At 49.8% G+C, this 24874-nt stretch overlaps 1 pseudogene; it reads left to right on the top strand.

The window, feature by feature from the left end:
- Window positions 1-24874, top strand: part of LOC129783466 (hydrocephalus-inducing protein homolog) — a 66584-nt pseudogene that overhangs the window by 27614 nt on the left and 14096 nt on the right.

Genomic DNA, 24874 nt, shown 5'->3' on the forward strand with positions numbered 1-24874 from the left:
CTGATGTAATTATTTCCGTTTGTGTTTAGTGCTAGCAGATGCAGACAAACTTGTTTTGTTTGGTGAGTTTTTAAAGATCTTGTTTCCCGTGTTATCCTGAGGTGTAAGCCAGGCTCTGACACTGTGGTTATTACAAGAGGCTGCTCTAGCTTTTCCTTGGACTGCCAGGCATTTAAGAACTTTGCAAAGGGATTTTCCTTTCTGCTTGCCTCAGGTCGTGGGTGCATGTTGTGCTTTTCTTCCTTCACTTGTGAGAATTCCCAGCAGGATTGGCTAGTTTCTGTTGGACTTTTATGTTCTTGTACGTCTGCTTCAAAGCGAGTGCAGGGTGGCATATACTGTAGGCAAAAAAAGGTGTAAATAGGAGTTTGTGCAATTATATGTTGACTTTGCATCTTAGTCGTAGCAGTGCTGCAACGGACTGAGGACTGGTAACTAATACGTTATACAAATAATTGGTTGTATAGGCTTTTATGGTTCAAATCAATTAGATTGATGGGTGAGTATAATTGGTCTCCAAAGTGTTCCTTTATGTCAGATCAGCTAACAGTTAACAACTGTTTCCTGTCTTTGTTCCCCTTTTCCACAACTGCTTGTAACAATGATTTTTCTTTATATATACTGTTTTAGATAAGGTTGTTAAATTTCTTGCAAACAGAGTGTGGCCTTCGCCCCTCTCTAGGGCCTTCTGTTTCAAAGCTGATGGTCTGTCGCTTTGAGGGTAGAAGAAGAGGAATTAAGTTTGTGCTTCATTTGCTTGATCTTTTTTTTTGTTAGTCATGGCTTTATATCTCCCAAACTATGTAACACCCCTTCTGACAAAAATGCTGCTAAAGCAACCCGTGGCGTTGACTGCATGAGCACGGCTTGGGGGTGGGTGCTCGGAGGGTTATTTGGAGTTAAAAGTCTCCTTTTGGCTCTTTTGTTCATCCCCAGAGGCAGACTTCCATGTGACGCCACCTATCCCGTTCTTAGCCTGTGAAGGATTTCTGGGAGAATGTAGTTTTCATCTCTTTGCAGGGCATCCTGGACTGCAGCTTGTCTCTTCTATCATCAGTGGAAATCACTAGTATGTTCTTAGGTGCCATGAACCCTGGATGCGTTTCGGGGCAGAACTGACCATTCATTAGTCTCCTTTCCTGGTGGATCAATCAGCGTTTGCTGAGAAGCAGAAGAGTAGCTTGAAGGGTGATTGATTTATGAAGTGGCGTATTAAGCATGTCTTTGCCAGGCAATCAGAAGGAAGGTTCCTGCCCTGTCTTTCCCCGTGGGCCAAAAGCAGTGTTTCAGTGATCAGCAACCCCAGCGTATCATGGCTGTAGTACCAATAATGCTTAAAAATAGCCCACGGCATCCTGGATATGCGGCAGCGCTGTCTTGTGTTATCCAACAGTTTCATTGTCCTTTCAGTCCCTTCTGCGAGGCTCCTTCACACTGGGCAGCACAAAGGCTCTGTGCTGGCTCCCAGATATTCCTGCGCTGGAGTATTTCATCCTGTAAGAAAGCCAACAGCCCTTCCTAAGCACGGTGTGGAGGAGGTAATGGGGAATACTTTGGGTGCTCCATTACAGGAGGATGCACAGCAAGGAGCCTGGTGGAAAGCAAGGTGACTCCTAAGTGCAGGAGAGCCGTCTGAAGAGCCTGCGACCTGTCCCGTAGACGCTGTGGCTGGTCATTGCTCTCCATCTCCCTTTTCCTGCCCATCTGTTGTCTCACGGTGGCTTGCAGTGCTCTGGGGTAGCAGATCCTTTCCTTGCGATGGGCTGCATGGGCTCAGAGGGGGCTTTGCTGGGGGCTTTAGCTGTTGACAGCATCAGCTGTGGCAGCAGTGATGATTAGGGTGCCCTGAGCTTTGTTGTAGCCTGGGCAATGGTCCTGTAGAAACCCCTGTGTTGGCAGCAGTTATTTAATGGTGAGGTTTATAAACAAGCTGCTCCTAGGGCTGGAGTAACTAGCACGATGGTTTTAATGATGTCTGAAGGTAGCTCATGAGCACTGCCTCAGAGAAGCACTTAAAAATGACTGTCACTGCCCTGTGTTTTGCTCTAGTGCTGGAAATACGAGCGTGGGGACTGACAGGTGGCCTTTGTCAGAGACCCAGCACACTTTGTAGGTGATGCCATTAGCTTCCTGACAGCAAAACAGCTCAGAGCAGCGCTCCTGGCTCTGACCGAGGTAGCTCTGTGGGAGGTGCAGCCAAAAGCATATGGTGGGGAGGGCTGGATCCCGCCGCAGGGGACTCCTCTCACTTTCCAGAGATCGTTAGCCTGGTGAAGTGACTCCCTTCTCCGGTGGTGAAGTGGTACCAGCAGACCTTTGCATGCTGTTTGAAAACCCAGAATATGCTGGCGATGGTGAGGCAGTTGGGTATCGTGATAGCAGCAGGAGCAAAAGAACTGCTCAGGGGATTGATGTGGAGGTACAATGACACTCTTCTGAGTGAAGAGCTCGGCTTTCGTTGCTTGCTTGTATTTTCAGTGAAAAAGCAGCAGGACCTGTCTCTTTTAGAAGAGGTGAGAGCCAGGCATAGTTTTCTGACAAACTGGGCAAATTAACTTAAACTTGCTTTCCCTGTTACCCAAATATTCTGAACCTGACTGTCATGCACTCCTAAAAAGGTTTAAAATCCAAATTCAGCGAGGAGGGAGTTACAGGGATAGAAGGAGAATATTACGGTGAGGACGAAAGGCAGCAGAGTGCTGTTTTGTTTCTCTTCAGTCTAATCCATCTGGCTACCAGCTTCCTAATATTTAGAGCAGTAATCGATGGAGGAAGGTACTGGCTGTTGAATGCTGGGAACGCATTCTTCATAAAACCTGAAATTTGTTTTGAAATCTTGTTCAAGGGTTTGCTTAATATTCAGAAAGATACTTTAGCTCTTCTGTAAATTCCCTCTCCTCCTGCACAACAGGCCCCCCAGAGGATGACCCAGTGCTGGGTTTCTTACTTTCAGATAGTTAAAAGTTACCATGATGTGCTAAGATACCGGTGGCCATAGCCATGCAGATGGATGCTGGAATAAAACACGGTGGTGTTCCCGCTGTCTCAGAGAGCATCGCTCAGGAGTGCACAGCCCAAAGCGTCTGCTCTACTGCTGTGTAAGAAGCCTCTCTTTTAATTTCAAGTTCAGGTGTTGCTTTGTTCAGGTTGCAGAGTGAGCTGTGTCCTGCTGTCTCTGGGAAATACGTCAAAAGCATGTAAGAATGAGAGAGCTGACAGCCTGTAATAAGATCATCGTGTTGTGTAAGTAACGATAGGGCAGGTACGTCTGGATTCAGTAAATGTGCTTCCATGGCAGCAAAGCGTCCCAAAGCACAGACCCACGGACATTACCCCATCAAGTGAAATACCTAGGGCTACATTGCTGGTACAGTACAGAGATTGTTTTGTTGTTGTTTTTTTCTTTTCCTCCAGACTTATATATTAAACCATCAAGAGTCTTAAATAAATGTCACATCTGATTTGGCACCCAGGCCATGAAGCCTGCAGCTGCCCTGGGCCAACCCTGACAGCTCTGCTGTGTCAGTTTATCTGCCTGGCAGAAAGACCTGCTGCTCCCCCCTGGCTCGCTGGCATCCGCACGCTCTCGTCTGTACCGGGAGGTTTGTGGGTTTACACAGTCAGCACGATGCCAGATCCTTCTCTCTGTGGTAGAAGGTGCTCCGGCAAAGCCCTCCAGCCTTCAGAAGCGTCCTCGGTGCCTGCAGCCGGGAGTGTAAGTGCTCTCCAGGAGAGCAGCGGTAGGGGATGCTTAGCAAAGCGTGTAGAAGCAGGCAGTGCATATGCTTTCTCCCTCGTGGGCCTTGGAGGCAGCGTTTTTCTGTGCTGGAGGCTTTATTCACGTCTTTGTTTAATCGCTTCTGATGGTTTTACCTTCCAAGCCTTTGTCCAGTTGCTTTGTGGATTTATAGCGATGAGCGTCTGTAGGCACCTATGGCAGTACGTTCCAAAGGAAGGAATATTCCTTGGAAAAGTACTAGAACTACTTTTCTCTCATTTTAACTAATACCATTTCAGGCCCTCGGGTTCCTGTTTTACAACAAATTGTGACAACTTTTTCCTCGTTCACTTTTTCCCAGGCCATTCATACTTCTACAAACCTACCTATCTCCTGTGTGGTTTCTAGGTTGAGGAATCCTGTTCAGTCTTCGTATAGAAGCTGCTCTGTACTTTGGAGAAGGGCAGAAATTTCAAAGGCTTCAGTCTGGTTTTTAAGATCAGAACTATACCCATTATTTCAAGACCCACCTGGCCATGGGTTTAGACAGGGAGATCATGATAGTTTTCGTGGAGTTCATTTTGCAGTAGTTGAAGATGTCAACACCAGGCTAGACAGGAACTCCTTGACAGCTGGGAAGACCTACATCATGCTGTCAAACCACAGATCCGTGGTCATCCACAATCGGAGTAAAGTCATAGCCCACTCCAGTGGAAGGCTTTTGTTAGTCAAGAAGAGGAGGATCAGGAGAACCTGAGGTTCGTTGGGAAGATTCATTTCAGTAAGACATGCTGCCCAAGGGTAAAACTAACGTACGGCCTCAGAGGGATGTTGGTGCTTTTTTGAATGGCGTAGGACAAGTAAACCATCCATGACATCAGGGTGTGTGTCCCTGGGCTTCAGGGTAATGGAGCTCAGTGCTTCCCATTCCGGTTCCACCCATGTTCCAGCTCATGTTTTGGGGAGGAAAGGTCGCATTTCCTCGGAGAGCAAATTGCCATCTGTGGGAGCCCTAAGTCCGTGAGGCCAGGTCCCCGGGCTCGCAGAGGGTCTGTGAGGCTGAGGAAGGTGTCGGCACTCCTTACCTGGGACTGCGTTGAGCAGTAGCACCTAACAGCTGCAGGCAGCGTACCTGCTGTGATATTCACTGCAGTTTCTTCCCCTCCAGCTTTGATAAGATGGCAACCTTCTTCAGCCTTCTTGTCCAGTAGTGCGCAGGGCAGGGTGCTTTGCTGGCCCCGAACGTTGAGGCCATCCGGCTGTAGGATGCTGAATTGCCTTGTGCTGTCCCGGCTTCCAGCACAACGAGGTATCCCTGCCCCTTCTCCGGGGCTCAGAGAGTTCGGAGGTGGAGGGTTCTGCGGGGAAGGCAGGGCAGCACAGGACTTGGAAGTGCCTTTGGGCATCAGCACCTGTGTCTTCGTGGTGCTGAGAGGTGGGGCAGGCTCTCCACAGGGTGTCTCTGAAGCTTTGAAATTCCGTTTGGGGCAGCAGGGAAACACTTCTAGCCCAAGGGGATGCACTGGGAATGACACTTAGAAGCTGGGGTGATTTAGGGAGTCCTTGTGTGACTTCTCGGAGTTGAATGGCTGTAGGTGTATAGGAGTTAGTCTGAACCCAGAGCTGGTCAGGAAACTGCCTTCAACTGGAGCACTTTTTAAGGGCTTCTGAGCAAATAAAGTTCAGTGTAATTAGGTCAGAAATGCCTTGAAGGCCAAAACTGGTTTTCCACTCTTCTCTGTTTTTAATTGCGCAGTGTGTGACTTCTGTGCAAGATCAGTGTGTTAACAGAAAAAGTCTCATGACCTTCTCTTAGTACGTCCCTGCGCCATTCTTTTAGCATCTCTTCCCACCTGCCTATCTCAGATGGGACCCTGAGTGATCCTCTCTCCCCTCAGAAGCAACCAGGTTTCCCCACCGTTAACTTCAACCCATTTTTTTTCCAATGGCACTTGATCTTATGCCAGCTCGTGTTCTATACGCTGAGCAGAGTGCTTTGTTCTTCCTTACTTGCAGTCTTAGGGGTGGTCATAGCTCCGAGGCCACTGTCCTGCTGTAGCAGAAGCTTTTGAGATGTCAGAGCAGAGAGGACTTTTACGATGGGAGGAGGCAGTTCAGCACCCTGCGCTTGGCTGTCACCCCAAAAGACCTGGATCATCACAAGGTCTACCCAGGGGTTTGCTCTGTCTCCCTCCTGCAGGACTTTCTGGGATTCAACAATGGAATTATTGTCTGTTGATGAAGGCTTAGTTGAGGGTTGCTCATCTCTGTGCCTGGAAGCCCCCCTCATGCACAGCGCTGTAGGTCAGCCGTGGAAAAACATTTCTCATGACACTCCACAGGGAGCAAGCCAAAGAAAGTATTTTTGGCACTGGTGACAGCATTTGCCCGAGGCTCTGTCTGCGTGCTGCTAGTAATGTCCATGGCTGTGTTTCCTTTCTAAATGTATTGGAATTTAGCTGGGTGGTGATTGCGGTCCTGTTTATACCACGTTGCCCTGATGTGCTGTGTATGGAGCCTTCCCCTCATCCCCCTCGAGTAGTCACCTGCTGGTCCTTGGTGGCCAGGGGACTGGAGCGTGAAGGGGGCACATCCACGTGCCAGCTGGGAAGCAAGTGCTCTGCAGCAGTGCTCCCTTCTCACCTCTCGGTTGCGAGCTTTAAACACTAGAATGATTGCTGCTACAACTACCGAGTGAGGGAGAGGTGACCTGTGTCAAAGCTCTGTGGAGAAGGCCAAAAAGAGAAGAATGTTGAAGTGGTTCAAGGCTGGATGTAAGGGTTTGCATTCAGAGATGCTGGTCCTGCCTTCGTTATTGGGTGATGCTAGGCAAAGTCCCTTCACCTCTCGGGGCCTCTGTCTTCATGCATATAAACCCATTAATTTCACTGAAGTGATGCAATGCCTGAAAGTCCGTGAGTTGGCTTTTCAAATGCTCTGGGATCCTCTGCTGGATGGCAGTGTAGGCAGTGGAGCAGATCTAGTTTGCTTATCCCTGCCAGTCCAAAAGGGAAGGTAAAAAAAGAGTGAGGCTGGTAACCTGCAGCTGAATCCCAGCTGCTCTCCCCTTGCCAGCGAAGCACTGCAGTGTGTGCTCCTTCATCTTCATCCATCTCCCCCAGCACCTCTACGGGAGGAAAAGCCATCTGAGGGTGTTGGTGGGTTGTCCATTAGTCGTGGCAGTAGCTTTGAGCCAGGAGGCTCTCCTGAGGGCTGCTAGCTTTCAAAAACCTCCTCTTAGCTCGTGAGTGTGGCGTAAAACTACCTGCCATGCCAGCGAACAAGTGATAACCTGATCTGCTTGGGACCCCGTGGCTTGGGGTCAGCCCCTTGCTGAGCTGCTCCTGCTGTTCCTCCCCCAGTGCGTGGCTGCTCCTGCGCTTACGCGACAGTCTCTGCAGATATGTTGTTTATTAAATGATCTGCTTGGTTTGTGTCTCCCCATGGCTGCAGGCGCTGTCGCAGGCTGCAGAAGCAGGAGGAGAATGAGAGGGATTCTTTTCTCAAGCAGTGTGCAATGGACCCCACGCTCCAAGAACGCCTTGCCCTTCTCTCCCGTGCCTTCCAGAACCAGAGGGCAAAGGTGCGAGAAGACTCTATGCTTTTCTCCAGTGATATTTTTGCCATTGAGCCGGTGGTAAGTGATAGCTGAGAACCTCTCTTCCTCCTCCTCCTCCTCCCTGAATGAGGTCACTTGGCAGATACCCGCATCAGCGTCTTGATGTGCCGAGAGGGAAGACATGAGGTTTCTAGTGAGGCTGGGAGAGGTTGTTGCAAAAAGCGTTTCTAAACAGTGAGCTCCTGGCAGGCGGCGAGAGCCTGCCTAAAGCTGAGCTCTGCTGCAAGGGCTATAAATTAAGGGCACTTCATAAGTGTCCTTACAGTGTTCAGGGGTACTGATTATTATATATAAGGGCAGGCCTTACACGTAGCGTATGGGGATTAACCATGGGCATTAGTTCACCTGTTGAAGAATGAAAAGGTCCTCTGTGGAAAGGAGGCCAAGTTGAGCCCGTTTAATCACAGAAAGACCAATCCCTTCATATAATCTGGATTTATACCATGTGTGACTCTCCCTCCCAGCATCGTCTGTGAGCCTGCACGCAAGGCTGGCAGCTTTAAACGAACTTTTTGAGTTTCACTGCAGACTTGGAGAAAACTTTTGGCTTTTGTGTTTGCGCAATCAAAACCTCATGTCCTTCAATGAAACAGAGCCCTGACTCTGAGTATTTGCATGGTCTGAGATGAAGAATGCCTGCTGCCTGAGCAATGCAAAATCCCTTCTCATCCTGTTGCAAACGCTAGAATAATCCAAGCCTCTTCTTTCTTTTATAGTAGGTGAAACTATTTTTTTTTTTAAGGAAGGGGATCTTGTTCTCTTCTCGGTTACTCCTGTAGCCCAAATGAGGCTGAGAGCCCCCCATGTGAGCACAGCTGCAGTTTCACACCACTGCAGCTGAGAGCAGCATGATGGGACCAAGAGCCTGTGTCAGAGCAGCAGGGGTATTGCAGAGAGCGGGAGCCGATCGCCTGAGCTGTGCCAGCTGGTTTTGGAGCATGTCCCAGGGCTCCTGCTTCATTACAACTGGGCTAGGTCTCCATAACGAGCTTAACCTGCTCTTGGGCTCCTGAAGTGCATTAGGGTGAGGTCCAGCAGCCTGGCTGCCCGCTGAGTCCTGGTGCTCCGTGTAGCGCTGTACGGACCCAGAGTGTAGCCTGGCCTCACGCCTTGAGTGGAAACCTTTCCTGAATGGCTGTGTTGATGTTACAGTTTGCTTAGGACTGGGTGTAAGTGGGATACTACAGGAGTCGTTCCCCTCCTGGCTGGTTCAGCATTATCAGTCTTTAGATTTCCATTAATTCCATGATTTATGGAACAATGGGTTTCACATTCATAGTTTTGCTGATGTCTGTCTTCCCCCCTGGCGTACGGGTGTCTTCACATCAAATGTTAGTCTTTTTTCCTATCAAATGTAAAATCTAAAAATCCACTGCTGCTGACTTCCACAACCTTCTCCCCGGTGAGAGTCCCGTAACTTGTAGCGTGGACAGAGACCCTTCTTGCAGCGCCGTGTAAATCTGCTGGAGGGGCCCCACCAGAGCTGGGACCTTGCTGCCTCAGACCTTCTGGCCAAAAGCGGCGGCTGCTCTTCCCACCTATCACCTGTGGTGCCTGGGAGCACCCTATAGAAAGAATCAAACCCTTGGAACAAGTGGCTGGAGGTTAGGAGGCCGCTGGAGGGACGATAGCCTTGGAAAGGCTCTCTGGGCAGGGTGGCTTTGCAGGGTTTGTGCAGCAGCTTTGCTGTGTAAGCGGGCCGTTAGCTGCCAGGGGTTGCTCTCAGTGGAAGCTGCAGCAGGCTATTTCGGCCTGTATAAGGTTAACTTGCTGATGAAAATAATAAGAGAAAAGAGGAGGAGCGGTTTTGCAGTCAGCCTGTGACCGTGAACGTTTTGAGCAGCCGTCCAAGCCTGTGGGAAACAAGCTGTTCTGTAACTCTGACTTCCTGAGTGCGTCTCAAAGTTGATTTATTTTTGCAAAGACGCATGGTATGTCAGCAGAGGCATCTGTGGTAGAAGCCCAGGTGGCTCTCAAAGGACAAAGTCCTTGCTTTTTGCTGCACCTTCCCCACCACAGCTTAGCTGTAAGTCACAGTACAGACACGTGGGAGCTGACTCCTTGGAAATGGAAACCAGAGGAAAGGGAGGAAAAGGATTTGTAATCATTGCTCTTACCTTGACAAGCCATCACTGTCTTGTCATTGCCTGGTAGCGACTCCTCAGTGCCACGTGTCAGCTCTGAGCCGATGGAGGTGGTCTTCAAGATGTGCAGGTTACGCAAGTGCTACTGCTGTTGGTGCAGAGGTTGGGCCAGGAGATAACAGCGATATTTGTTCCTGCAAACCTCCACCTCAGCTGAGGTGCCCAGCTGGTCCCCATCCAAATGAGAGGGGACTGCAGAGCACTTTGGTTTTTGGCAGAAGGCGCCATCTCCAGTGGGAGCTATGGTCCATCCCTCTGCTCGCTGTGGGTTCGGTTATTTGTGGGAAGGGGCAGATACTGGCTTTGGCGTTGCCTTTTCCCTGAGTGCCCTGAACTAACAGGATGCACTTTGGGGAGTCACTTCAGTACTTGTGTTGCCAGCTCTGCCTTTGGGGGTTTTGGTGTGCTTTGAGCAGTGATTTCCTTTCCATGGATCACCTTCTCCCTCCACCAAACAAAGCAGGCCGACAGTTGGTGGTGCCCCGCTTTCCAAGACCAGCTTTTTCCTTTTCAGGCTGGTGGAGGTCGAGGAGATTCACATTATTTAGGGGCTGAGGGAGGGGAAATAGGATCTGCATCTATTTATGGTTGGTCTCCTTATTGAGGTCACTTCTGTAGCGGTGAGTCATGGTGTGCCGTCCCCTCGGGTATCACGTTGGCATATGCTGTAGCAAAGCCAGGGCACAACAGCAGGAGGCTTTGTGCTGGATCATCATACATCCACCGTCTGTATTTTATGCCACCTGCCAGCTGCAGCCTGCCTGAGGCTGACATTAAGCCAGCAGTGTTGCAATATCGCGTTCACAGCACTGCATAGTTGCATTTCTGTCCTGGCAAGCATCCACGGTAGTTTTCCATGATCTGACTCAACTGCCATCTTACGGAGAATATGCTAGCCGCGGCAGACCCCTGGCTCCTGCCGTGTCCTAGGGCTGGTACGCCTGTGTAGCAGTAGCCCGCAAGGGTGAGTAGTGAAGTGTATCCTTTTAACCAGCAATTCTTTCTTCCCCATGGGGTAGCAGGAATGTGAGGAACCTTTCCAACAGCCTATTTTCATTTCCCAGGAGAAATAGGTCACAATATTTTCCAGTTTTATGGTCTGACATACAGCAGTAATGAAGGGAGAAATGACAAAGGTTTCCAAAAACGGTCATGTCCTTCACAATTTTTTTTTAGCCACAGAATAGTAGAATAATGTGTAACTGATGATTTCTTCTTGCCCTCTCCCTTTGAGTCAAACAGTCTGGCGTGCAGCTTCACTGACAATACAGGGAAGCTGATTGTGGACGTACTGCCTGAAGTTTCTGTCCAAATACGTTGAATCCTGGAGAATGGTGATTTCATGCCAGAAGCTCAAGAGGTTTGAGTCTATTAACTGCTGGTGCAGGTTTCCTTGGGAGGGAGGATATGAGTGCAAGGCTCCATCAATAATGCTGCGTTAGGATTGTTGCGGAGAGCTGTGCGGGTGCATATGAATGGATGGGTTGTGTTGCTCGTCCGTAGGCTTGTCTCCTCTGATGCCTTAGAGCAGTCTCATCTGACTGTGCCTTGGGATCCAGCAGCACCCTGGATGTAGGGAGATATGTCCCTTACCAGGATCTTATTGCACCACTGACTGGCTTCCTGGAGCATGGCAGGACATCTGGTGAGTTACACAGCGTACAGAGAGATGCCAGCAACACTGCAGCAATCACCGTGGTCTCGGTGGTGTTGGGCAAATCATCCCGCTGGGGCCTCGGCCGCTGGGAATAACACCTGCTGGGACCCATCGCCACTCCCTCGCTGTTTGAAGATTTACGCTTGCAGGGTTCTCCCAGGTTCTTGCTGAAGCTGGATTTTGGTGCAGCGGAAGTTCACCATTTTGGTGTTCGGTTTGGGTTATATTTATATATATTGGGTTATGTAACTAAGAATGGAAAAATCCATTTGACTTGCTAAATCTCTTCTGATCTGAGAAAACGTGTTCACATGGCTGTAGTGACACAGGGATATAAGGGAAGGTTTGGAGGGAAACCGTATCTTTTCTTTAGGTCATCTGGCACTTCTGAAGAGATCCTTGATATGCTGAAGCCAGCCAGTTTAGGTCCTTTATTATAGCCCTAATTAAAAAAAAAAAAAAAAAAAAAGGCAAGCCTTTACCGGGTGCTAGTAAAGGTAAGGGACTTAATTTTTTTCACAGCTGCTTCCAAAGTCTTACACATTTTGTAAGTGTTGTTTGCTCCTTGCTCATCACTGATGCTCTAAATAAAGGCTTACAGGGCTGTGGTTGAAAACAAGAAATGTAACGTTTGAAGATAAATGGTTTGTTGTCTCCTGTCTTAGGAGGGAGATGTCTGGCCAAATTCTTCAGTTGAAATTTACGTGATCTTCAAACCCTGAGAAGCCAGAGTGTATCAACAGTCTGCTGCGACATCTCAGGTACAGCTCCTTTCTCCTCCTCCTGCTACCCACAGCAAAGGCGAGGCACAAATACTCTTCCAGCCCAGTTGGTTCCCACGGAATTTCTGGGAAGAGCCGGTGGTCAGCAGGGCAGTGCCAGCACCTTCCTGCTGTCCCTGTGGCTCCCAGCTGGTCTGTGCAGAGCCAGGGCTTAGCGCGCCTGGCTCCGACCGCTGATCCCAGAGCAGCCAAAGCAGCGAGCTTTCATACCATGCATTCGTTGTGCTGCAAGGTGTTTGTAAAGGCAGAGAGGTACTCGCAGAAGAGCTTTGGTGGACGAGCACTAAGCCCCTGTAGACCTCCAGGATGAGCCTTTATTACGTGGATGCGCCATCGGGCTCCTGAGGCGGTAGGAGCTGAGTGAATCGTGCTCCCTGCCCCTGGGTCACCTCCTGCTCTCCAGGCGCTGCCAGACCGTAGGTGGCTGAGCCCTGCTGAGCGCAGGGTGTCTGTGAACGTGCCACACGTGTGCTGCTGTCCCTGCGTGGGAATCGTCACCTCGTGGCTCAAGTCTCTGCTTCATCTGGGTCGCGTGTTACAGGGCTCGCTGCCCTCAGCAGGGTGAGCACCCTCCCCAGAAGTCAGAGTGCGAGCAGCCTGCTAGACAAGCTTTATGCTCCTCCCGGCTGACAGAAGTGCTGTCAGGTCTTTTTCTGGGAGCGGTTATCACTGACCCACCGAGTTATGCTGCCTTTGCCCTTACAGAGGTGATGGCCTTGCTGTGCTGGCACGGGGCAGGGAATGCTTGCAGCAAGCTCCGTGGTTCAGGTTACCTTGTCCTTCCTCTCCGTCCGTGTGGTGCTGCTTGAGGTGGTTTTCAAGAGTGGGAGGCCCCTGTCAGATTTCCATCCAGGGAACGCTCTGGTTTTCCCCATCTAAGAGGAAGGAGGTGCGAGGCCCGTGGTCCCCAGCAGCCAGGCTCCCGTTCTGGAGGGTGCTGAGATCACTAACCCAGCTGCTTCGAGCCATTCCTTACTGCTCCAAGCTGACAGATACAAAGGCCATGAAACAGCTTTTTATTGATACGGTAATTGCGCAGGGTTTACTTGGCAAATGCCACCTACAGTAATTAACCAGGGCTCATGTTAACAAACCGCCTTCCTGGCCGCCAGCTGCAGTTGTTAGAGCTGTGGAAGGAAAGGATTGATTTAAAAAGTTGCTCCCAAGGGAATCCTGGCTCAGCGCTGTGCTCCTGGCCCTGGGATTTTTGCTGTGGTGGTGGGGCTGTCCATCACTTTGCTGCAGGGATCTCCAGGGGTTGTGCCTGGAGAGCTTTTGTTGTTGTTGTGGCAGAGAAATAGGAAAATTACTTACATGCAACCTGGGAGTTACAGGAAACAGAGCTGGGCAAGCGATCGGTGTTTAGAAAGAGGAGCCTGCTCTGAAAAAACCCTCGTGGTCCCTCAGGAGATCTGAACTCTTCCATGGGCCCCTTGGGAGAGGACCTCAAGGAGGTCACCTACCCCCCATCCCTCACAAAACAGAGCTGAGCCGCTGTATCGTCAGGGTGGAGACTGTCCCAGGGTGCAAAAAGAGTTTAAAGAAGACACCAGTGATCTTTAACTAGGGAGTCATTAATTTTGCTTCTTGACGACTCTGAGCAGTGTGACTGCCTTCCTCGTGCATTTGCATGCCAGTCACAGATCCCTTTGGAGGACGATTTGCAGACAGCGTGTGCCCCTTGCAGGGAATATTTAGAAGCTTTGCCCTAGTGCAGCACTGTGAAATTGCAGTTGGATCTCGAGCCCCATGGGGAAGTGGCTGGCCTCCATGTGTGTTTTTGCAGTTGCCTCCATAAATCGCTTAGCCGAACGCTTCTGGACCAGGTGATTTACAGAACTCATCAGCACTGTGCAACTTGCAAAGCCAGCAGTTAAGAAGTGGTTTGAAATTTGTTTTGTTTAAGCTCAAAATGAACTTTCTTAAGTTATTCATGCAAATAAAGCCATGGCTCGTGAGTGCTGGAAGGAAGCACGTGGTGGGGGGGCTCATTCACCTAAAATTCTTTTTTTGTTGTTTTTTTCTGGATATGGAAATGCACTGGGTTACATCTGATTTCTTCCAAAACCCATTTCTAAGCTGCTTTTGCAGGGAGAAGCAAAATCCTCAGTGCTGATCCCTCCTTCACCTTGCCGTGTCCTACATCGTGTAAAACTGGATCTCTGTGTTGATGTGGTTGGTTGAGAATCACGTTCAAAACCAACCTCAAAACCTGGGGACGTTCCGTGGGCAAAAAAATGAGTGCCAGAAAGCAGCAGAAGTTAGGGACTTGGGAAACAGTTCTGTGCTGTTGGGCCACCCACACCCCTATTTCTTTGAATGCCGAGTTGTAATCCCTCCATGATGTGCCAAGGTGTTAACCCGACTGAGATCCGAATTCTCACTCCACAGAACCGGGTGTGGCTTTGGGACTGAGGACAAGGAGGCTGCGGCCCCTCCATGCCCTGGTCCATGTGCTCTGGGACATGCTGTGGTGGGAGCATCACACGGTCCCAGCCTGGGGCACCCAGGCCTTGGCCAGCGGCTGGGTGCTCCTGGAAGCCCCAGCTGCTGGCGAGGAGCGGGACATACTCTCTTTTTTCTTTCTTTTTCTCTTGGCTGTCCTGAATGGTCTGTATTTTACTCTGCTCCTCCTCCTTTCAGGAGAGCACTCTCTGAGGTTCACCTGGAAGGAGAGAGCGTAAAACTCCCAGGGTTTCCTAAAGTTCCAGCATCAATGTAGGGGCAGAAGAAAGGATAGCTTCCGCAGACCTTCCAGGAGAGGCTGAGGGCCTGCTGCAGAAGGGAAAGAATGGCCACTGATTTTTTTTGATGATAGTGGCCGTGGGACATGCCTCACCCATGATTATGGGCAAAACTTGTCCCTTGGAAATCTTTGTCATTTCCTAAGAGCCTTGATGGTTTAGAACATCAAGTTTTTAATGAAAATTAGGCCACATGTGATGCAAGATGGAAAAGCCTTCTGAACAGCAAGTGTTACCGAAATCTCGGAATGAAGAACTTATCGACACCAATGTGATGTAGATAAGCAGACACTTCTTTATTGACGGCCGGGTGCGTGAGCGAGTCCTCTCACGATCAACGCACACCAGGTCCCAAAATCAGATTCCATATATAGAACTTATTCATACATATTCATTAAATATTCATACATAATCATAACATTTCCCGTAAATCATTTACATACTCTCCTCCTATATCCGATTATGCGCAGCAAAGCTTAGAAAGGTCTAGAAATGGGTCTGGGGTACGATTTGGGTAGGTGGTGTGTGAGTCGGTGGTCGCGATCTCCCCCTGCCGGAATTACCTTTTACTAAAGTTCACGGTTTCTTGGCAGGTAACCACAAGCTGTTCCAGTCGACTCTCCCCAGTTCCCATTCATCTCATATTCTGACATTTCAATACACCTCTGCGTACAGAAGACTGGTTAAATACAATGGAACCTTCCAACCCTAGAGTTATTACAATAGTTCCAGGCCCTTCTTCTAGCCTTGGTACAAGACGTACAAAAGATTCCATAACGTCTCTTATTGCGTAGATGCAAGTTTCCTATAATTTTTTCCTTAACCTTCTACATTTCAATTCTATTAAATGATTTTATAAAATCAATTAATTAATCAAATAGAATCAATCGATTTTAACTTATTAACTAATCGGTAACACAAGCACCCAGTACTGCCTCTTTTCGGGTGTCTGTGCAATAGAAGTACACAGCCCTCTGATGCGTGCCTGAGCTGTGAAGTGTAACTCATCTCTGCTGTCAGCTGGGCTTTGGCTGGATCCACTGAAAAACCACTGAATTCAGCAAAAGCTCCCTAGCTCTTCCTTTCTGGCTTTGGACGTGATCAAACATCCCCGTGCCACGGTTGCAAGCCCAAAGTCAGCGATCACTGAAAAGGCTGTTCCAGGAGGGTTTTTTCTGAGTTGTGGTCTAGTCACACGTGGGCTGCTCTTTGCAATAAGAAGTTGGTTTGGACATTCTGGAATGACTAGGCAGCAGACTTTTATAAAAAAAGGAATCAACTTTCAGTCCCTAAGCTTTAGTTAATGGTGGGTGTCACACAAAAGGAGCTCAAAGGATAGAGGAATAGTTTTGCACAAAAGCCACAGTGACGGTTGTGTACAACTTCTGGGGCTATCTTCTGCTCCTTGTGCTACTCGCTTTCCGTACAAGAGTAGAATGGGATGGCAGTGTTACCGAAATCTTGGAATGAAGAACTTATCGACACCAATGTGATGTAGATAAGCAGACATTTCTTTATGGACGGCCGGGTGCGTGAGTGAGTCCCCTCACGATCGACACACACCATGGTTCAAAATCATACACCTTATATAGAACTCATTCATACATATTCATTAAATATTCATGCATAATCATAAGATTTCCCATAAATCATTAACATACTCTCCTCCCATATCCGATTCTGCGCAATAAAGGTTAGAAAGGTCCGGAAATGGGTCTGGGGTACGATTTGGGTAGGTGGTATGTGAGTCGGTGGTCTCGATCTCCCCCTGCCAGAATTACCTGCCACTTAAGGTAACTGTTTCTTGGCCGGCAACTATGGGTTGCTTCACTCGACTCTTCCCAGTTCACATAAATTCTCATTTTGACATTTTAGTACATCCTCCTAGGTTACATATGAACAATCATCTCAAATCTTAAGTCTGTTATCTAAGTTCTAAACATTCCTACTAGGTGATTCTGACCGATTCCTCCGGCCTTGGTACGGGGCTGTACAGAGGATTTTCTATAGCCGCTTTTTACTATAACTATAAGTTTCATTAAAATATATTTTCTTATCCTCTTATATTTCTATTACATGATTGATTTTATAAAATCAAATAATCAATCAAATAAAGTCAATCAATCTTAACTTATTAGCAAATCTATAACAGCAGGGTGACCTAAGCCAAAATCTGAGCTAGAATTCAGGCACTTTAGGCTGCTCCAGTGGTTCAAGAAAGGCTTCAGACTGAAAGATCCTGCACTATGCCATCTTAGCAGACTTAAGGAAGAAACTCAGCATCCTGGAGTTCAGCTGTAAGCCTTGTGGTCTCAGTTGCCTTTGCAGCAAGGGATATGTGTGTTAGCAGTACACTTAGAGCTTATCTGGTTTCAGTAGCGAGGAGGCTGGTTTTCCGTAACTGCTCAGTATGCTTCAGGTGGGGCGTCTTTACAAAGCTGAGCTCTTGGTTTGATGGTGGGAACAGGTGAGTGCTGCTCTCTGGAGACCGTAAAGCCCCGTCTTAACAAGGCGCTGCTGCAGGCGGTGAGCCCTGGAGCACCCCGGTACGGAGCCCTACGTTAGGCGCAGGTGGTGGCTGAGATGCTCTGCCTGCTTGAGGCAGCGCTCGGGTGCGCGTGTCGCTGTCAGCAGGCTGCTGGGGTATCGCTGTCAGCAGGCTGCTCTGCCTTGCTTGGGCTCATACTTCTCAGCTCCTGTGCGGTCGTCTCTGATTGCAGCGATACAGACAGCAGATTTTTCTCTCCGGCTCTGTTTTGTGAGCTTTGTGCCTTCTCTGAATGGATTTCAAAGCTCGTTTAAGTGCATGGGAAGGAATTCAGACATCATGTTTTATACGCAGCATCACTTTCTCAGGGTGCAAACTGATTGCTAAGTTACAAACCAGCCCAAGGGCTCCGTCAGAAGTTAGAAACCAGCCGCAAAGTTGATCTGCTGAGGGAAGAGAAGGGTCCTGTATCTTCTCGTGGAGCATCTAGTGCTGGTGCCCCCCAGCCTGGAGTCGGGGACTGGCTCTGAGGCTGCCTGGAAAATCCAGGCGAACTGAAGGAATTCTGTACTGACATGGCAACCTCTCCCCAGGCCGTGAGACCAGGCTGCCCCTGCGCATCAAAGGGAGCAGCACAGGGCCCCAGCTGCGCTTCAGCTTTGACCAGCTGGACATCGGGAAGGTTTTTGTTGCATCAGCCCCCAGCTACGAGGTGAGCAGTGGGGCTTGCTGGGGTTGGGGTGGATCCTGATGGCCCCTGGGGCAGCAGTGAGCTTTGTGCACCTGCTGGATTTCTGGCAACACAGGCAGTTACGTGCACGCATTATTTGATGTAAGTTAAATGTGGGAGTTTTTGCAGAATCTGGATAGTTTTGATGGGGTCTGAAAGGTGTGTATGTTGTCCACAAAGCCCCGATCCCTGCGTTTTGGCAACCTCCCTTTGAGACCAGCTGGGAGGCTTCATGCAGAAAATCCAGCCCTTGACACATGAAAGCAACACCGGGTCAAAAAGGTCAGGGTCCAGAGGCTTTTGTTTCAGCCCTAGATGCACTGCGCCCTGGTACCCTGGCAGTTAAAAAGCAGCTGGAACAAACGTGTTGTGTTCCGACTCGAGTCCGTTGCAAACACCTTTCAGTGAAGCGCAACTTGCTGGATCCTGGCGCCGGAGGGAAGCCGGGCAGCCTCCCCGCGCAGAGCTGCCCGCGCAGGCACCGGGAGCGCTGTCCCTGCTGAGCAGCCTCCTGCCACCCTTCAGACCTGGTGCCCCTCTGGCTCTATGAACAGAGCAGGGCAGTTCTGGAAATGAAGCAAAGGAGCTTTCTGGGTATTTGCCTCCCCCCGCCGATGGTGGCAAGTTTTCTCAAAAAAAAACCAACCAAAAAAAACCCCCAAGATACAGCAACTGGAGGCGGTAGAAAATGAGGCAGTACATCGTGCCAGACACTTTCAAAAGCTTGACTGTTGCAGGGAAGGACACGTTAAGGTGTTTTCTTGCCAAAATATTGTGCACTGTATGTATGCATTTTTTAATGCTGATTCTTTATTGATTCTATATATATCAATGTGTTGGTTTCATTACTGGAGAAAATGTGAATAAGTAGATGATACTCCAAGTGCTGTATTAAGTAGCCAGACTGGAGGTAAACTTCAGTGTGGGATCCCTAAGTGCAATTTGTAATGAAGGTGTAAAACATACGAGTAGTTTCCAAGTTCCCAGTGCAGAAATTGAATACAGGAATGTTTTCAACAGCAGCTGCAAAATTAAAAAAATAAGGGCTGTACCTCTGCTTCTGTCTCAGTTTTTCTGACAGGTTTTGCGAGGACAAAAGTTAGGGAAAATAACTGCCAAGCAGGTAGATAAGTCCACAGAAATGGCCGGATTTCACCTGCAGCCTTCGGAAACTGTAGAGCTTTGCTTTGGGTAGGTTTGGTGACCACCAGTGTGCTGATACTCACAGGCAGGTGTGGGCATTTCTTGCTGAATCTCAGCAAATGCTGCAGGATTGTGTAGCTTGTTGGAACAGTAAATAATGGTAAATTAGTAGATGATGGCTGTGAATATTTATGAAAGAGATTCTTTAGAACAGGTGGAGCTGCTATGCCCCTCCCTCTCATCCTTTCTTGACATGTCTGGTTGAGCAAAGACAAAGAGACTCTCAGATCAAAGAAAAGAATAAAATGCGCCTCACTGACGTACCCTAGCAGAGTTGGGGAGTGCTGCTGAAGCTGGTTATGGGGCTGTCCCGAGGTATTTTCTACATCCAGTAAACTTGCTGGCTGTAACGGGAGCTGAATGCGTTTTGCCCTTGGCAGGACTGGGCTCATCTGGAGCGGGAGCAGTTAGGTGACGATTCGCTAGTAATGCTGCGACCGCCCTTTGCTGCTCTTTGGGGCAGGTCTGCATCGCCTTGGTGATGCTGAGCACATCCTCAGCCCTGCAAGTCCAAGCGGACTGCTCTGTGTCAGTGGAATAAACCCAGAGTGACTCTGTTTATGTGAAGTTATCACTGGGTTTTTTTGCATGCAAAAACCCAAAGGCAGAAACTGTCCTGTTGTGTTTTCTTTGGCTTCAGCCAAGCAGCAGCACGCAGCATCTTCTGCCTTTTGTAGAAGTTTAATTAGAAAACAAATCAGCCTTCTGTAAGGAAAGAAGATTCCTCATGTATTTCCATTTTGCTTTCTTGCTGCTGCAGGTGATCCTGTTTAACAAAGGAGTCATTGATGCCCCCTCCAAGTTGGTCCTTCCAGTGACCGCTCTGGGCTCCTGCTTCTCCTTTCTCCCCCAGGAGGGCATCGTTTTACCAGATGTCCTCCAAGTCATCCAGATCTCCTTCAGTTCCACCGCCCTGGGGCAGTTCACAGAAGGATTCCGGTTCAGTGCGGATGGGTCCCCTGAGCCCGTGACCTTGACCGTCAGGTGAGGAGGGTTACAGGAGCCTGGGGGGTGCCTCCACAGTAGTTCCCACTGCAGACTCCTCTCCTCGAGATGGCATCTGCCTCCTTGCTTTCTGTCTTGCCTTTGTTCCAAGGACCCCTGTCCAGCCCTTATCTCTCATTCTCCAGCCCCACAACTCAAGCTGTTTGTTTCAAATGCTTTTGAGATGCCCACCCACCGGGGCAAGCCGAGCCTCCCTCTTCAGGGGGGTTGTGCACTGGATTGAGTTCTCCAGGGAGGGAAAAACTCCCAGTTCTTTTGAGTGGAGGTGAGCTGGCTGGTGGGACACGGGGCTGCGGAGGAAGGAACAGCGGTGGGAGTGCAGGTGGTTCCTCTCCTACCTTGTGCTCCTTCCTGCTCTGCGAGGACCCCGATCTCCCTTCAGAAGCACTATTGGAAGATGTGGCTGTTGCCATAAAGACTGCCCTCTTCCCCCGTTCTCTTGCAAGCTGCGCTGTTACCGGCTGTAGCGCACAGGGCTCTGGGCTGGCTGCTTGGCCGAGCCCTCTGGGCAGTCCTTCAGGTCTGACTTCCTTGAGCACAGCTCCTGTGTGCTCAGCAGAAACGGCAGTTATTTCCCCCCTCGCTGCAAGGCTCACCCTTGGCAGTTTCCCAGTGTGAGACCCAGTTGTGGCTGGTTTGGAGGCAGTTTTCTATCGTCTTTTGGCAAGTGCTATTACGGAAAGCATGTCTGCTCCCTTTGCTCCATCCAGAGTAGGATGCTGGGGCTTGGCAGGTTAAGTCTGATTACGTGAGGTCCTTGGAGAGGGAACCTCATTGCCAGAAGGGATTTGCTACCTAACTTGTTCTCAGGAACGGATTCAGCTCCAGGAATTGAGAATTAGCATGGGATTGAAACTCCTGAAAGTCAGATTTTGAGTGCTTTTTGATCGTGCAGTCAGAAGATGCCCAAACCATAGGTGATCACTCTTTACTTGGAAACAGACCTGACGAGGTCCTGAACGCTTGTTCTTTTGCTCTTTAGAAAGGGATGCTGGAACTGGGACACCACGGGTGAGTGCAGGTCCCTCCTGCGGGAGGCTGGGGTCTGTTCATGTGTACGAGAGACCCGGTGGCAGCCCTGTGAATAAAACTAGGAGGCACGGGTCACTGTGCTCCTTGATCTGTATTTGTTTTTTTCAGCAAGAGGCAGAGCTGGCATTGATTGGCATCAACCATGAAATGAATGAATGTTGTGCAGCTTCAAGTGCTGATTTCAGTGGATGTTGGTGAGTTTGGGAGTTTGGAACCTCTCTGAATTTAGGGATGGTCGGGCTGGTGTGGTGGCTTCGGGACACTCATGTTCGGTGGTGCAAATAGTCTTGCTCTTGGATGTGTCAGCCGGTGCACTGGTGACAAGCTGATACTTTCCTCCAAGATTCCACCATCCACTGTGTAGAACTTGTGCTGCGTTTCTCAGTAGATGTCTGGGGCTCCTGTGGATTCGTGCCTCAAAATCCTGCACGCATAATGGTAGTGTGGAATAAGGTCTGAGGAAGATGTCCATATAGGCCATGGAAAGGCCAGTTCCAGCAAGGAGATACCAAAGCAGGGAACCTGTGGCTGAGAGGGCTAGTTACAATGAACCTGCTTCTGCATGGACAGCTCTGCCCGTCACATGACAGGTGGGGAAACTGAGGCACAGAGCCATCACTTGTTCAGGGTCCTTCACTGGGCCAGCAGCAACCTGGGGGTGTACCCTGCCTGCCCTGGTGCCCTGAGCCACCTCAGCAGCTGCCACCTGCTGACCACGTTGCTTTGGCTGCCTCCTGTGCACAGGGATGCTGTGCCGAGCGCAGGGGTGACGGGTTGATTTGAAACCCGCTGTGCTGCTGAGACCAGCTTCTATCCGTCCCGGTGGTAACGAAAGCCGAACACTTTGCAGTTCTTTTTAACCAAGCCAGTTCCTCCTCTGCCTTTGTCCTTACAGGGGCTGTGTCATCGGACCGACTTTCCCTTTCCATGTACCTTCCCTCCATTCGGCGACGTCTCCTTTGGTGAGTGTGCCCTGGGCTTGGACCGCTGGTGGGGAGGTCTGTGCCTTACTGAAATGAAGCGCTTTGGGAGCGTCTGTCGCTTGTGTTCCTCCACAGCAGCCTTCAGGGTGTTAGAACCAGGGCTGCCGCTTGCTCAGGTGGTATTTTGCTGCCGTGAGATCAAACAGGACCAAAGGAATAGAAAGTCAGTATTTTCCTGGTGCCCTCAGAGCCTGCTCAGCCCCAACCTCCCAATCCCTGGCGGCAGAATGATGGTGAAAGCCCTTGTCCCAGAAGGGCCCAGGGGATGGGGCTGCAGGAGAAGGGAGTTGGAGCCACACGCTAGCCTGTGGCTGCTCAGGGTGAATGTTCCTGTTGCAAGGCGAGGACACCACTTACCCACTTGACCTTTAGCGTGAGCTGTTAATTTGTGCTGTGAGGGCTCCTCGTTATCACCTGCCCGGTAATAAGCCCAGGCAGTAGCTCGGCATTGGTTTGGGCAGTGATGTCTCCAGAGATGTGGGCTCCTTCTCCTTCCCCAGCCGAAGCACTGCTCCACTGACGGAGCCGGTGGCTGAGCACCCAGAGCATCTCCACTGAAATGCAGATTCTGATTCTCCATCTCGAGTCTCAGAGAAAAGGCTTTGTACTGAGGTGATCTAAAGTTTACATGTGAAATCAGTTGGGGATTGATTGAAGGGCCATGATCATTCTGTGCCCAGGATGCCTCTGTGGTTTCATGCGGTTCGTGGACTTTCTAGGAAATCTCAGTACTTTCCCTGAGCCACTTCCCCCTCTCCCTGCATCACCACTCGGCCACTTCTCTGCTTCCTTTTGAATAAATAGACCCACAAGAAACGCACCGGCAGAAATGCGGTTGTGTAATAGGAGATTCATCCTACTTTAATCTGATTTCATTAACAAGGCCTTTTCAGCTGAAGGCAGCTATTGTATTTTTGCTTCTTGTCACTGTGCTGCTGGCTGTTGTCTGCATCTGGTGGCTTCGGTCCCATTTGGGGCTGTGCAGTGGGTCAGTCGGTGCATGTCCTTTCTGTGCCCCACCCCCGCCTCCCTGCCGGAGTAATTGCTGGCGGTGGGCAATGGTCACTGCTGCTGGGCACAGAGAAACTATCTGCTGTGTCTGCAGGTGGTTTTCCTCCCTGTCTTTATTCAAATAGCACTTGGTAAGCAGGGCATGGGAGGTGTCTTCTGGCAGAGCTGGTGTCCGCTCCAGACCAAGCTGTGGGCTGGTGTCCTGCCTCTGCAGAACAGCCACCCCCTCACCCAGTGTGGTTGTACCACTGGTTTTCCGTTGTGGAAAGCAAGTGTCAGAGCTGAAGTGATGTCAGGCTTTGTGGGCAGTAATCAAAGGCAGTGTGGATGTGATGTCCCCGTGTGTTAGGTAAGGTGAGACACAGTTCCTGCTCATTTCTAAGGAAGCGTCAGGTTTGCCTGCAGTGAGGTGGGCTGAGTTGTCATGTGCTCAGTCTGGTTGCCCAGAAACAGGAGATGCCTTAAGGGTCCTGCCTAGAGAAACTGCATTAGAGTGCAATGCATCATGTTGTAGTGCCCGGTCTCATCCTTTCTTTTCCTTACATGACAATGCCCTACTTTCATATATTGAAAACTGGGGGAATGTTCGTGGAGTTAATGGGGGATTTTACAGACTGAATTTTCAGAATAAATGCTCTGTCTGGGTGCACACTGATCAGTGAGAAGGAGTTGGGGCTGGTTTGGGGGCAGGTGAGAGAGCTCCTCACAGGTAGAGACAGCTCTTCAGCACCAACGGCACTGCCCATTGCCAAGGAAGCAAGCTGTGCCATCCATGGAAAAAGCAACTTCAGTCACAACTCACTCCTCCCTGAGCTTCTCCATTACCTCTCATTCACACTGAAAAGAGATAAACAACAAGCACCGGTCTATCCTAACAGGAGAGTCACACCAGGAATCACGGGATAACCGGGGACTTAACTGATATTTGCCTCACCTTCCCAGGCTTTCCTCGCACCCTGCCGTGTCGCCTCACTAACACCTCCTTGGTTCCCATGACTTTCAACCTTCGCATCCCTGGCGAAGGCTCAGGACAGCGCAGCGTCACCAGTTTTGCGCAGATATCAGACAACACTTGCCCGTCCTGGAGAAAGGGAGCCCAACATCACATCAAGCCAACTGAATTCACCATAATGCCCTGCAAGGGGACCATCCGCTCCCAAGGAGCCCTGGGGATCCAGGTATGGCACGAGCCCGGCCGTACGTGCTTCAGCAGGTGGAGCTGAAGCTTCACTGGTGCGCAGGAGGGCTGTAGTGCTGCTGGCTTTGGGCATAACGCAAGTAAGAGATCGGTGTTCGTGTTAGGTTTTTGTGAGCTGGGGTACTCTGGGGCGGAGCACCGTTTTGTTTCCAAAGTTGTAAGCCAAGGATCATGTACCCTCCGGTCAAGCACAGAAGCCACGCGTGTGTGTCTGAGCTGCTTAGAGCAATTTGATTTAAAGTGGGCCGAGGAAGGATGGGGACAGAAGGTGACTGTTAAAAGAAAGATGTCATTGCATAAAGCAGTTTGCTATTCTTCCCGGTCTTATCTTTCCTCTCGTGTGGAGCAGAATGGTTGCACCCACTGCAGCGAGGACTGGAAAAGCTCCAGCAGCCGTGAGCTGCACAGCTGCTGCTGGGCCACGTTTTGCCCTCGGCTTCCCACTGTAAAGCTGGACTCATTCTGTGAAAGTCAACAGATTTCCTCTGGATTTATGCTGGTGTAGTCGAGAGTAAAAATTGGTCCCAGTGGCAAGTAGAACATGAATTGTGCTTTAATTT

The sequence above is a fragment of the Falco peregrinus genome, unplaced genomic scaffold (genome assembly GCF_023634155.1).
Source record: "Falco peregrinus isolate bFalPer1 unplaced genomic scaffold, bFalPer1.pri scaffold_42, whole genome shotgun sequence".
Lineage (NCBI taxonomy): Eukaryota > Metazoa > Chordata > Aves > Falconiformes > Falconidae > Falco > Falco peregrinus.